At 39.2% G+C, this 13,671-nt stretch overlaps 1 protein-coding gene across 1 annotated transcript in view; it reads right to left on the reverse strand.

Annotated features, from left to right (window-relative positions):
- The window catches only part of rdx (BTB/POZ and MATH domain-containing protein rdx), a 236,549-nt gene extending 223,280 nt beyond the window's left edge, over nt 1-13,269 (reverse strand). Inside the window, exon 1 of the mRNA XM_090381571.1 lies at nt 13,141-13,269. The gene's annotated coding sequence lies outside the window, so the exon portion shown is untranslated. The remainder of the gene's footprint in view (nt 1-13,140) is intronic.
- Between the last annotated feature and the right edge of the window lie 402 nt (nt 13,270-13,671).

A 13,671-nucleotide genomic window follows, 5' to 3' on the forward strand; every position in this document is an offset into this window, starting at 1 on the left:
TGGACAGATTAATAACTGCTTTACAATTGTTGTGAGCTTTGGTAGGCAGAAAATAAACCAGGAGATTTGGATGCAAGCCAATTGCAATATGCAACATTCTTATCTTGAACAGCTTTAGCACACTTATCAGAATACCAAGGTTTAAATGAAATACAAGATTTTAAGGTGGAGTGTAGAATAAAATATTTCATTATTACAAGAATAATTTCACTGACAATCTGAACAAACATCAGCATCAGAAGATTTAAAACGGTAATCAGTGCTGTAGTCGTAAAATTAGAAGGTATACTCTATGAATGTTACAAAAAGCAGAAAGGCGCCTACATAGCCAGGTGGGAAGGAGCAGCAGTGCGTAGCACACGCTTCTTGATTACACTGGGGTTCGAGCCCGTCACCACCAAATACGGAGGATGCGGAAAGGTCAGAGAATGACTACCGCATATTCCGGAGCAATATGGCCTTAGTTGCTAATGCTCCTAAAAACCAAATAACAAACAAACAAACGAAAAGCAGAGCATATACTGTGCATATTAATCAATTCCAAAGGTTATCCGGCTTATACCTGTGTGTGGGGGGGGGGGTCAGGAGTAGTTCCCTGATAAAATTCCTGACTATGTACCATCTTCGCATATTTGCCATCCCTTAATTCGACCACTTGCTAAAATTGCCCTCCCTTACCTGAATACAGTGTTATTTATTTATTTAATTTTTGTTAAATATTTATTTATTATTATTTTTTTATTTATTTGTATAAAATTATTTTTGTATATTGTTTGCTTCCTCAGTCCCAGTTCATTTTTGTACTAGGTTTTTCAAATTCTTTCAAATGTTCACCACTACTTCACTTCCACTTTCTACTATCCCTTAAACTTCTCTTAGTTCGGGCACTTTGTGTATTTTTCATTTCCATTTTCACAGACACCTTATTTATGTTACAAACCACATTATTTACACACACACACCAATATATATTTACTTCCTTATATATATATTAAAAATAATAAGACTAAGTATTGCCTAAGAATCAAATTGTGATAAATTTATTTTTTAATTTTCAGTAAATATTTTAATATACAGTATTCGTTTTTTTTTGTCTTTCAAAAACCAGAAGGTATACACTATTCACCTAAAAAAATCCAGAGGGTATACGACGTATACCTACATATATCCTCCACTACAGCCTTGACAGTAATCCAACCAGAAAAAAAAAAAAAATAGAAGAATCACAGAACATCCCATTTTGCATTCTTGTAATGCCAAACAACAGGTTGAGAAAGACTCCACGGGAGAAGAGACCATCACCAAGTTGTGATCTAAGGTGCCTAAAGGACCATCCACCTAGACCACGTACTTGGAAGGATTATTGTTGAGAAAAATATCAAGAAAAAGCTGAGCAATCATTAATAATTGCAAAGGCCTCAGCACCTCTATCAGATGTGTCAGAACTATTACCTGGAAATGCCCATTAACTTGCTCATCAGATGGTTCAAACACAGTTTCACCTAAGAAGATTAATGTCTAACTAAACAAAAACCTAGTGGACACCACAATTAGATCACAGATATAAACTAACACACAACAGCTGCATAACACATGGATATTTTCCCAAAGCATAAATGATCAGAAATCAAAAGCAAATCATATGCCACCTACTCATAGACTCCTTGCTATCTTTAAGGGTGTTCTCTGAAAATGTTTATTTCTACCTAAGTTGAATACTTAGAAAATTAGACAACTGACAAAAAAAACACCTCAACTATATCTTGTTAGTTATTTCTGGCCCATCACAAACTTATTCAGCCTTCTGAAAATCATGGAGTAAATTCTTCTTCCATGCCTAAGATCCTACCTGATGCATCTCCTATAATTTGATGTTGTCCCTGCAAGGTCCACCATCAACCTGCTAGTGACACCAATATCATACTAATTGCTTTCAACAACAGTGCAGAAGTTGCAGTAAAGTACACTGACTTGTAAGATGCATTTGACTACATCAATGTGCACAATATTACAAGATTCTCCCTGAAAAAAGCTGACTGGGATCTTTTTACAGCTACCCCTACACTTCAGTGGACTTTCAGCCACCAGGTTTCTTCACTACACTCACCCCCCTGATGAGCACACATCTAAACTGACTAAAATTACCCTCAATGCTTGCAAACACACCATTCCAAAAAAGAAACCTTTCTACACCTCTATCCCATGGTGGTGCCGTGAATTGGATGAGCTGAGACATCAGGTACTGAGAAAGGAATTCCAAAGATCCAGAGCCTCTTGGCCACAATGTGAAGTGAGAAAGAGCTTTGTGAAAGAGCTTTGTGAAAGAAACAAGAACATCCACAATAGATATACCAAGGCAAAAAGAGAAAGAAAAGGGCTTCAGGGAAAAACCTTGTTGAAAGTACAGGAAACAGCAACCCTTGGGATATTGTGTATAAAATCATCACCAGCATGCTTCCCAGAGGGGAGGGTAAAAATTCCACTGTAACCTCAAATGGCTCCCTAACTAATTCATGGGATGAGTCAATGGCCAACATACTCTCAACCCTTTTTCCCAATGACGACAGTCCCCTCAATGACCAACAATGCCTCATCACTCAGGAAAATGCCAGATTTTGGAACTCCACTGCTGAAAAACCTTTCAGAGATATTGAACTTGCAGCAGTGCTGAAAAAACCAAAAACAGCAAAGAACCAAGTCATGATCTTATCGAGGTTGAAATCAAACAATTCCATAGCATATTCTGGAAATCTATAATAAATGCCTAGCACAAGCTGCTTTCCTACCATCTGGAAATCGCCTCTCTTAGACTTATCATCAAAAAAGCCAGACAAAGATCCTACACACCTAAACTTCTACTGCCCTATTGTTCTCCTCCCTGTTCTTGGCAAGGTCTTCGAGAGCACCTATATATGCAAACTAATCAACATTATACTGCTGCCAACCTTCCATCTCTAAGACATCATGGATTTATTTAAGCAAGGCTGCTGCACAGGGGACATCCTCCACTGTCTAATTTCAGATTTCCTCTCAAAAGGAACAGATGTATTTAGCAGCCTACCCAATTAACTTTTCTGGAGCATTTAACGCTCTATGGTAGCAAAGCATTCTTAGGTGACAGATATGCAGCTATCCCCTAAAACCTCTATCACTGTCTGCAAAACTATCTTACCAATAGAACCATAATGGTTATGACCAAATACAGACGCTCCACCTGTCAAGTCTCCAAAGGATGCCCCCAAGGGTCAATCCTTGGTCCCATGTTCTGGTCCATGGTCATGGACAAAATCCTCAACACCGAAGTCAAGCACTCACAATTGATGGCATTTGCAGATGACCTACTACTGCTTGTTCATTCTGATACTCATACCTCCCTTGAGGCAAGAAGTAATGCTGCCCATAGCAAAATCCACAAATGGTCAACCCTTAACATGTTCTGCATTTCACCTGAAAAAACCCAAGGCATACTCATCAAAGGAATACTCAATCCTACTAGACCTTGCACAGTGAACCTAGGCAATTTCCCCATCAAATTTGTCTGCAAATCAAATTGGCATTATTATAGACACCAAGCTTTCGTTTTGCCCCTACCTAGTTCACTTCGCTACAAAAATTAGAAAATACACATCAACAATTCCCAGAAAATCAAGGTGTGACTGGGGACTCAGACATTGTGCTCTTACTACTGTGTACAAAGCAGTCTTCCTACCAGATGCGTGCTACGGTGCAGGAATATGGTACCAGCAAGCTATCATTCAGAGGAACCAACACAAGTTAGAATCTGTGACGTATTCTCCTCACAACCACACATGCCTGCTGCACTGTTAGTATGCCAGCCCTACAGATCATTGCAGGAGCTCTGCTACTACATCTGGAAGTTATTGCTCAAGGGCTTAGCTACTGTCATCAGAAATCAATCCCTGCTACAATTCTCAATTATAACCTAGACCTCTCATACAGGAGAAAAAATATTTTAGCACATCTTATCCTTATTTTGCTGGCAAAATGAATGGAAACAATCAAATAAGGGCAGTATAACAAAACTGCTTCATTCCAAATGTAACACTCACCTATCCTAAAGCTCCCCCATGGTTCTTCCCAGTGCTCTATGCCACATATATAATCACTGGCCATGGATCACTCAACTCCAAACTTGCGGAACTTGGGCTCACAGAAAATCCACTCTGCAACTGCGGTATGCATGAGGACTGTGAACATGGTTATCTTTATTGTGAAGAAAAATTATTCTAAGAAACTCAGGTGACACTGACAGAGACTAGCCATAGAAAATAAGACTGCCTGGCTCACCTCCCAGTGGTGGTGGCAGGCAACAGAGCCCCACCAAGGGCTCTGCAGCTAACGAGCCAGACACACAACAGAATGTAACACAACTCTAACATACACCACATACTACACTCAATCCTGGCTTTTACAGAGCACTGTATTTCTTCACAAGAGAACTTATGGTGCAAATATGGGAAACCACCAGTGGCACTTTACCCAAAACACTGTGCCACTATGCATCAATGTACAAACCATACTCCAACTATTATCTGATCATTTTAAGACATATTTTCTCACTGCATTACTCCAACAACAAATTATCAAGCTGCAGGATACCCAATGGCAATATTCAAGAAAAATCACTGTAGGTGTTCCATAAGTAGTACTCTCTGGGCTTCTCTTCACTGCCATCATACATCTCTTTGTAACCAATAAACCTAACATCAGTTAAGCTGAATATTATCACAAGTATCACCTTCTGATATTTCAACACAAATCACTCAGCAGAACTCTAATAAAGGCTTTTAATTATCTACAGTTTGGCTTACAAATTAATGTAGAAAAATCTAATACTGTACTTAAGAAAGCTCCTACAACTGTCAATCCAGTTCTTTATAAGATTCCCATACTCACTGTCTTGACACATTTCAATCTTGGAGTCGTCTGTGATGCAATGCTAAAATTCAGTCACCATCTGGACGACCATGCCTCCCATCTCTGGTGCATTTCAAGACATCAACTAAAATAGATAGATGACAAAGCTACGACCATTAACTATATCAAGGCAATCGTTTACCCACCATTTAAGTATGGCAGCAAAATCCATACAGAAGTAAGGGATAAACACTACTTCTGTAAGGCATCAGCAGAAGCCATCATTATTAAACCAATCTTCTCAGCAAAACACTGGATCTTAAAATGGACTAACTACAAACACAGACTTCCTCATCAACGTTTAACAACAGAGTTGACTATCAAACCACCCCACACCTTTAAGTTGTTTTTGAACCCATCTTCCATGTCGGTATGTTCATCCAGAAGCATCAATTTTTAATCATCAAACTCCTCATTAGCTTTGCCTCTGATACATCACCCTAGGAATCCTGTGGCTGAAGAATCAATACCACCTGCCTTCCTCAGAGCTATCCCCAAAAATCTTACATCTAGTAACCACCTTAATCTTAGTGAAATGTTGCAGAATGCTCTTCATGCAGACCTCACCTTCTTTGCCAAGAACAAAACATGGGAATGAAATTCTGGACCAGATGTACCCTCTGCCAAAAGGGTACATCTGGTCCACCTATATTCCAACAAAGCTAAACCTAAAATATTGCCCCAAACACTTGGGGAAATGTGTGCAATCAAGAACCATGCTGAGTAGTGTTGTCAGTTTTTCAATGACTGCAAATTATGGTTAGTAATTCATTTAATATATTTTTGTACAGTTCTCCAGTCTACATAAAAATAGACTTTAGAGATTATATGCACATTGGTGTGCATATAATCTCTAAAGTCAAGTTTTAAGCACAAATGTGAACCCCAGGCCTTACAGCCATGACAGGGATAATGCTACATCCTTATATATATTTCCTTATTGTTGCAATAAAAATTCTATATAAACAAGTAGTATGAGGTAAGACATGAAAAAAAGTGATGTACATCTCACAGCCAGAAGCTACGTTCTAAAAATTTGGCCTCATGACAATCTCACTAAAATAAAACTAAGAAAAGTAATCTTTTCGATTTTCATCATGGGTAATTAAGTACAAAGCTTAGACTCAATAATAACAAAATATAGTTAGTGGCCCATTCATTATCATTTTTTCTTTAGCATTGTAGCAGTTAATGTCTTAAGCATCCCATCTTACTGATCATGACGCGTATACTTGCGTATACACCAATGGGCATATAAATGCATATAAATTTGATGAGCTTGAAGCTAATCAAGACATCAAGGGCAGATATTGTTGGGATAACAGAGATGTGGTGTCACACAGACATAAGCAATGCAGAATTGGAATTTAGGGAGTACAATATGTACAGAAAGGATAGACAAGACAGGATGGGGGGGAGGAGGAGGAGTTATGCTGTTAGCTAAGAAACACAAAATCTAAGGAAGTGCATCCAATTGATGTTGATGGACAATGCAATGTTGAGTCTATTTGGTGTGACATAAGCACTGGGAAAGGAAAAATTAGACTAGGTATGTGTTATAGGCCTAATGAATCTGATGAATATAATGAGCAATTGTGCAGAGAAATAGAATAGGCCAGTAAATCAGAATGTCTCATAATAGGGGATTTTAACTTTCCAGAAATCGACTGGAACTTATGAGTTGGTCACTCGCACACTAGCAGGACATTTGGGGATTTATTAGATGACTGTTTTCTGCAGCAACATGTTCGAGATGCAACCAGAGGGAGTAATACTGTTTTAGCATTAGCAGAGTCTACAATGCAAAAAAGCAAGCTTATGCAGTATCAGCCAAAAAAAAAAAAAAAAACACTCCCATTTCACCCCTCCATTCTTTCCAAATACCTGTCCAGCTCAGCCTTAAATTTATTTAGGCTATCAACTTCCACAACAAAAGATGGAAGTCTGTTTGGCCAATCAACTACCCACTGGCTAAAGGCAAACTTCTGCACGTCTATCCTACAACTGTCTTTCCTCAATTTGAATTTATGCCCTCTCAGGTGATTATTCTGAGCAAGAGGAAGAATCCCATCAGCATTGAGCATGCTCAAACCATTCAGGGCTTTATACACCTCAATCAGATCACCTTGCAGGTGCCTAGTCTCCAGACACTATAATTTTCAACACTTAAACCTTTCTTCATAAGAGGAAACCATTGTTCCATTCACTAATCTTGTTGCCCTTCTCTGTACACGTTCCAACAGCTCTACATCCTTCTTAAAATGAGGCCTCCAGACCTGTATACAGTACTCAAGGTGTGGCCTGACCACTGCATTACACAAGGGGATAATCATCTTATCCCTGCTAGAAAAATTCCTGTATATCATTGACAAGACATGATGAGCTACTCATGCAGACCGTCTGCAATGCTCAGAAAACATATCTGCCTGCACAATTACCACCAGGTCCTTTACATTCTCTACCACTGTCAGTGTAGCACCACAGAGTTCATACGTTACTCTGGGGCTACTGCTTCCCATACGTAGTACTCTACATTTGTTAACGTTAAACTTCATTTGCCACGTATAAGGCTATCTGCTCAACTTTTCTAGATCCTGTTGCAGCAGCATACTGTCATTAGTCTCCTTAACAACCCTGCCAACCTTCGTATTGTCTGCAAACTTGGACATTAAGCCTGCTATACCATCATCAATATCATTTATAAATACAGAATAACAACGGACCCAACACTGAACCCTGAGGAACTCCACTAATAACATCAGTCCATGAAGAGCAGTGTCCATTGATTACCACTCTCTCTCTTCTCACACACACAACCATCCCCTTATCCATAGCAGCAATTTGCCTCCAATGCCACACTGCTCCAATTTGTGCTGCAGTCTTCCATGTGCAACAGTATCAAAAGCCTTTCTAAGATCCAAATATATGATACCAAAGTTATTCCCTGCATCTAGTTCCTTCGTGACCACATCATAGTATCCAATCAAACTGGTCAGACAAGACTATCCCCTTAACAAAACCATGCTGTGTCAGAGCTATAACTGACGTCTTGTCTAGATGATCCTGCAGTGCTTCTTTAACCAATGCGTCCATTAATTTCCCTGGAACACAAGTTAAACTAACAGGTCTATAATTAACTGTGTTGCCCTTTGATTCGCATTTGTGAATTGGGGTCATATTTGCATATCTCCAATCCATGGGTACCTTGCCTGAGTCCAAGGAAGCTCTCATCATTATGGCCAAGGCTTTGGTTACTTCCTTTGCTGCCTCCTTTAATATACTGGATGGATCCCATCACCTCGGGTGCCTTTTTTATGATGTTTATCTTCAACAATTTCTCCTCCACTTTCCTCTCAATTATTACAAAATCATACAGCTCACTGCCAGAGTTTAATTTGCTTCTGGCATTCCCTTCCCTGAATAACTCCTCATGTGTGAATGTAGATGCAAAATACTTATTTACTTTGTTAGCCACCTGAGCAGGATCTTCAACTGTTGAACCATCAATATCCAGTGGACCAATCTGATTCATCCCTTTCCTTCCAGAGTTTACATAGGTAAAGGACTCTGCTGTTTTCCTTTGCCAAGGATTTCTTATAATCTGCCTTTAACTGCCTAATCTCCTTTGTGACTTGGTTACAGACCAGCTTATATCTATCATAGGCTTCCATGTCACCCATTAATTTATATGTATCCATCGCATTTTTCTTCTCTGCCATATGTCTCATTAGTTCATCTGACATCCATTTTGGCCTAAACCTTGAACAATATTTCTTAGTTGGTATGTAAAGCCTAACAGGTTCCAAGATTAATTCTTTGAATGCCTCCCATTTTGAATTTGCTCCTGGTAACATCATCAGTTGGTCCCACTGTATACAATTTAAATACTGTCTCGGACCACCGTAGTCGCCTTTACGAAAGTAAAAACCCTTCCTTTTACTCCTGATGGTAGTTACCTCTTCGAGTAAATCCTACCTTCAGCACACTGTGATCACTGCCACCTAGTGGTTCTTTTATCTGCAGATTCTTAATGCATGAAGAATCACTACTGATAATCAGATTAAGAGTATTACTCCCTCTAGTTGCCTCCCGAATATGCTGATGTAGAAAACAAACATCCAATAAATCCACAAAAGCCTTGCTAGTGTGTGAGTGACCAACCCACAAATTCCAGTCAATATCCGGGAAATTAAAATCCCCCATTATAGGACTCTCTGATTTACTGGCCCAATCCATTTCCCTGTACAGTATTTTATTATACTCATCAGAATCATTACACCTATAACACACTCCTACTCTCAATTTTGATCTCACAGTGTCCCTATGTCACACCAAACTTACATGACACTACACTGTCCAGCGATGTTGATTGGCACCACTTCCTTGGATATATGTTTCTTAACTAATAGCATAACCCCTCCTCCTTTCCTATCCTGTCTATCCTTCCTACACATTGCACTCCCCAAATTCCAGTTCTGCATTCCTTATATCTGTGTGACACTACATCTCTAATATCCCAACAATATCTGCCTTTGACGTTTTGACCAACACCTCAAATTCCTCAAATATTGATCTGTTTATCAGCAGTCATTATTCATGCATTAAGAATTTGCAGATAAAATAATTGCTGGGTAACAATGATCACAATGTACTGACGTGGGAATTACTTAAAGATGTAAATAGCATCAAGGTTTTGGTTTTTTTTTTTTTTTAGGAGCATTAGCAACTAAGGCCATATTGCTCCGGGATATGCGGTGGTCATTCCCTGACCTTTCCGCATCCTCCGTATTTGGTGGTGACGGGCTCGAACCCCGGTCTAATCAAGAAGCGTGTTCTACGCACTGCCGCTCCTTCCCACCTGGCTACGGAGGCGCCATAGCATCAAGGTGTGGGCACCTCCGTTGCCAGGTGGCGAGGAGCAGCAGTGCATAGCACACACTTCTTGATTAGACCGGGGGTTCGAGCCCATGTTCACCAAATACGGAAATTCACCAAATATCACCAGAGCAATATGGCCTTAGTTGCTAATGCTCCTAAAAACCAAATAACAAACTAACAAACCATCAAGGCTAAAGGGAAGGGCTATTGCTTTCGTAAAGGTGACTACAAGGGTCTCAGACAGTTTTTAAATTCTGAACAGTGGGATCAGCTGATGATGTTACCAATGTTGAATTATAAATGAAAAGTCTTCAGAGACTTAATTTTGGAAGCCACTAGTCTTTTCATTCCAACTAAGAAATACTATTCAAGGTTTAAACCTACATTAAATGGATGTCAGATGAACTAATGAGGCTCGTGGCAGAGAAGAAAATGTATGGGATGCATATAAAGTATCACGTGATACAGAAGACTATGGCAGATATAAACTAGTTTTTAATCAACACACAAAGGAGGTTAGGCAGGCAAAGACAGATTACAAGAAATCCTTGGCAAAGCATGCAAAGAAAAACAGCAAAGATTTCTTTACTTATGTAAACTCTAAAAGGAAAGAGATGAATCAGATTGGACTACTTAACATAAATGGGTTGCTACTAATGATCGTGCTCAGGTAGCTGATAAACTGAATGAGTATTTTGCATCTACATTCACACATGAGGAGTTATTCAATGAGGGGAGTGCCAGAAGTTTATTAAACACTAACAGGGAGCTAAGTGATTTCGCAATAACTGAGAGCAAAGTGGAGAGAAATTGTTGAAGTTAAACATAAAAAAGGCACCTGGGGTGGATGGGATTTATCCAGATATATTAAAGGAGGTAGCAAAGGAAATATGCAAACCCTTAGCCATAATTATGAGAGCTTCCTTGGACTCAGGGGAGGTCCCCATGGACTGGAAGTGTGCAAATGTATCACCAATTCACAAAGGTAGTTCAAAAGTTGACACACGCAACTATAGTTTAACTTGTGTTCCGGGGAAAATAATGGAATAACTGGTTAAAGAAGCATTGCAGGATCATCTAGACAAGACTGCAGTAATAGTTAAGACACAGCATGGCTTTGTTAAAGGAAGGTTTTGTCTGACCAATTTGATTGGACACTATGATGTGGTCACAAAGGAACTGAATGCCAAAAATAATTTTGATATCATATACTTGGATTTCAGGAAAGCTTTTGATACTGTTGCACATGGAAGACTGCCGTACAAATTGGAGAGATAGGGCATTAAGAGTAAGTTGCTGCAGTGGATAAATGGATGGTTGAGTGGGAGAAGACAGAATGGTAATCAATGGACAATGCTCTTCGTGGAGTCCCTCAGGGTTCAGTGTTGGGTCAATTGTTGTTTTCTGTATTTATAAATGATATTGATGAAGGTATATCAGGTTTAATGTCCAAGTTTGCAGATGTTAGAAAGATTGGCAGGGTTGTTAACGACAGTATGCTTCTCAAACTGGATCTAGATAAGTTGGGCAAATGGGCTGAAAAGTGGCTACTGAAGTTTAACGTTGACAAATGCAAAGTACTGCATATGAGCAGCAATAACCGAAGAGAAACCTACCAACTGGCTTTTGATACTGATGCACATGGAAGACTGCTGCAAAAATTTGAACAGTGTAGCATTGGAGGCAAATTGATGCTATGGATAAAGGGATGGTTGAGTAGGAGAAGACAAAGAGTGGTAATCAATGGACACTGCTCTTCGTGGACTAATGTCATTAGTGGAGTCCCTCAGGATTCAATGTTGGGTCCATTGTTTTCTGTATTTATAAATGATATTGATGATGGCATATCAGACTTAATGTCCAAGTTTGCAGACGATACGAAGGTCAACAGGGTTGTTAATGACACTAATGACAGTATGCTGCTGCAACAGGATCTGAAAAAGTTGAGCAGATGGGCTGAGAGGTAACATTGACAAATGTAAAGTACTACATATCGGAAGCAGTACCCCAGAGTAACGTATCAACTGTGGTACTACACTGACAGTGATAGAGAATAAAAAGAACCTGGGGGTAATTGTGCAGGCAGATATGAAGTTTTCTGAGCAGTGCAGACGGTCTGCAAGATTTGCTCATGGTGTCGTGTCAATGATATACGGGAATTTTTCTAGCAGGGATAAGGAGGTGATTATCCCCTTGTATAAGGCAATGGTCAGGCCATACCTTGAGTACTGTATACAGGTCTGGAGGCCTCATTTCATGAAGGATGTAGAGCTGCTGGAATGAGTACAGAGAAGGCCAACAAGATTAGTGAATGGAACAGAGGGTTGCTCTTACGAAGAAAGGCTTAAGTTTTGCAAATTATAGTGTCTGGAGACTAGGCACTTGTAGGGTGATCTGTTTGAGGTGTATAAAGCTTTGAATGGTTTGAGCATGCTCAATGCTGATGGGATTCTTCCTCTTGTTCAGAATAATCCCTGAGAGGGCATAAATTCAAATTGAGGAAAGAGTTGTAGCACAGATGTGTGGAAGTTTGCCTTTAGCCAATGGATGGTTGATTGCTGGAACAAACTTCCATCTGTTGTTGTGGAAGTTGATAGCTTAAATAAATTCAAGGCAGAACTAGACAAACATTTAAAGTGAGCGGATGGGTGAAATGAGAAGGGTGTGTGGTTTTTTTTTTTTTTTTTTTTTTGACTGATGCTATAAGCTTGCTTTCTTGCATCATGTGCCTTTACTAATGCTTACTGACCTGCCTCAAAAAACTGTGCCGGGTCAATTTCTCCATAATGGTTGTCTCTCCACACCCCTACTAACAATATCATATGAACTTACATCATTAAATTTCTTAATTCTTGGGCCCCTTCTAAGCTTCCGCCCGTAGGCATGTGCCTCGGGGAACACCCTCATTCCGGCTGTGAAAATATCAATGCTTTACAAATTTGAGTAAAGATATAATCTCCTACTTGGTCACACCTTGTTCTATCACGCGTTAAAACCGTAACCTATTAATCTGTTATTTTAATAATAATAATATGCAGTACTGACAAGAGTGCGCAACGTGCCAAAACGTCATTTGCATTTCTAATACCAGAGTCACATAAAATGGATCAATATTTGGTGATGACGGCTGGATATTTATCTAATAGCAGCTGCAATAATGTGTCGCAGAACGATCAGCTGTCCGAATGATTTTCAATTGAAAACGATACGTTGTAAGGCAAAATGTGTGCAATAATCCTCGAAAAACAAATATCATGCATGACCTTTTTCAATAAAAAAAAGTTTTTTTTTCCTCTAATCTCATAAACTTATGCAATTGCTTACCACTTATTCCGAGATATTCAGCATTCGGCTGTCAGTCATCTACAGTGAGATGAAAATATTCCAGAAGTACACATTTTCTTCGACAAACACAACACACCTCAATTAACTGCAAGCAGACGCCATTCTACACAACACTGCAACTACGCATGCGCTCTGATAACAAGACTATCGTGAATACATTGCCTCACAAAATCGTGGTAAAATGTGGTTTAATTCAAACTTTAATTCTTTCCCTGAAAATTAAACTGAGGAGTAAAAATTCTGATGATACACCACTATGGCCAAAATGGACTAGCGGAGCTCCCAACTTTATAAATAAACAAAAGGTGTACCTCTAAAATTTTAATATTTTTCCGGGAAAAAATAGTAAAATAGTAAAATGTTTCGGAAAAAAACTTTGCTATATCATGGCTTTTTCGCTTCACTTCTGCATATTACACTTATGCAAATACTACTTAGCAAAAAATGAGCAGTATTATTTATTGCTAAGTAAAGATAACCCCAGGGGCTCGCATCTGGTGAGTATGGGCT

Source organism: Mastigoproctus giganteus, chromosome 9 (genome assembly GCF_048544385.1).
Source record: "Mastigoproctus giganteus isolate SK-2022 chromosome 9, ASM4854438v1, whole genome shotgun sequence".
Classification (NCBI taxonomy): domain Eukaryota; kingdom Metazoa; phylum Arthropoda; class Arachnida; order Uropygi; family Thelyphonidae; genus Mastigoproctus; species Mastigoproctus giganteus.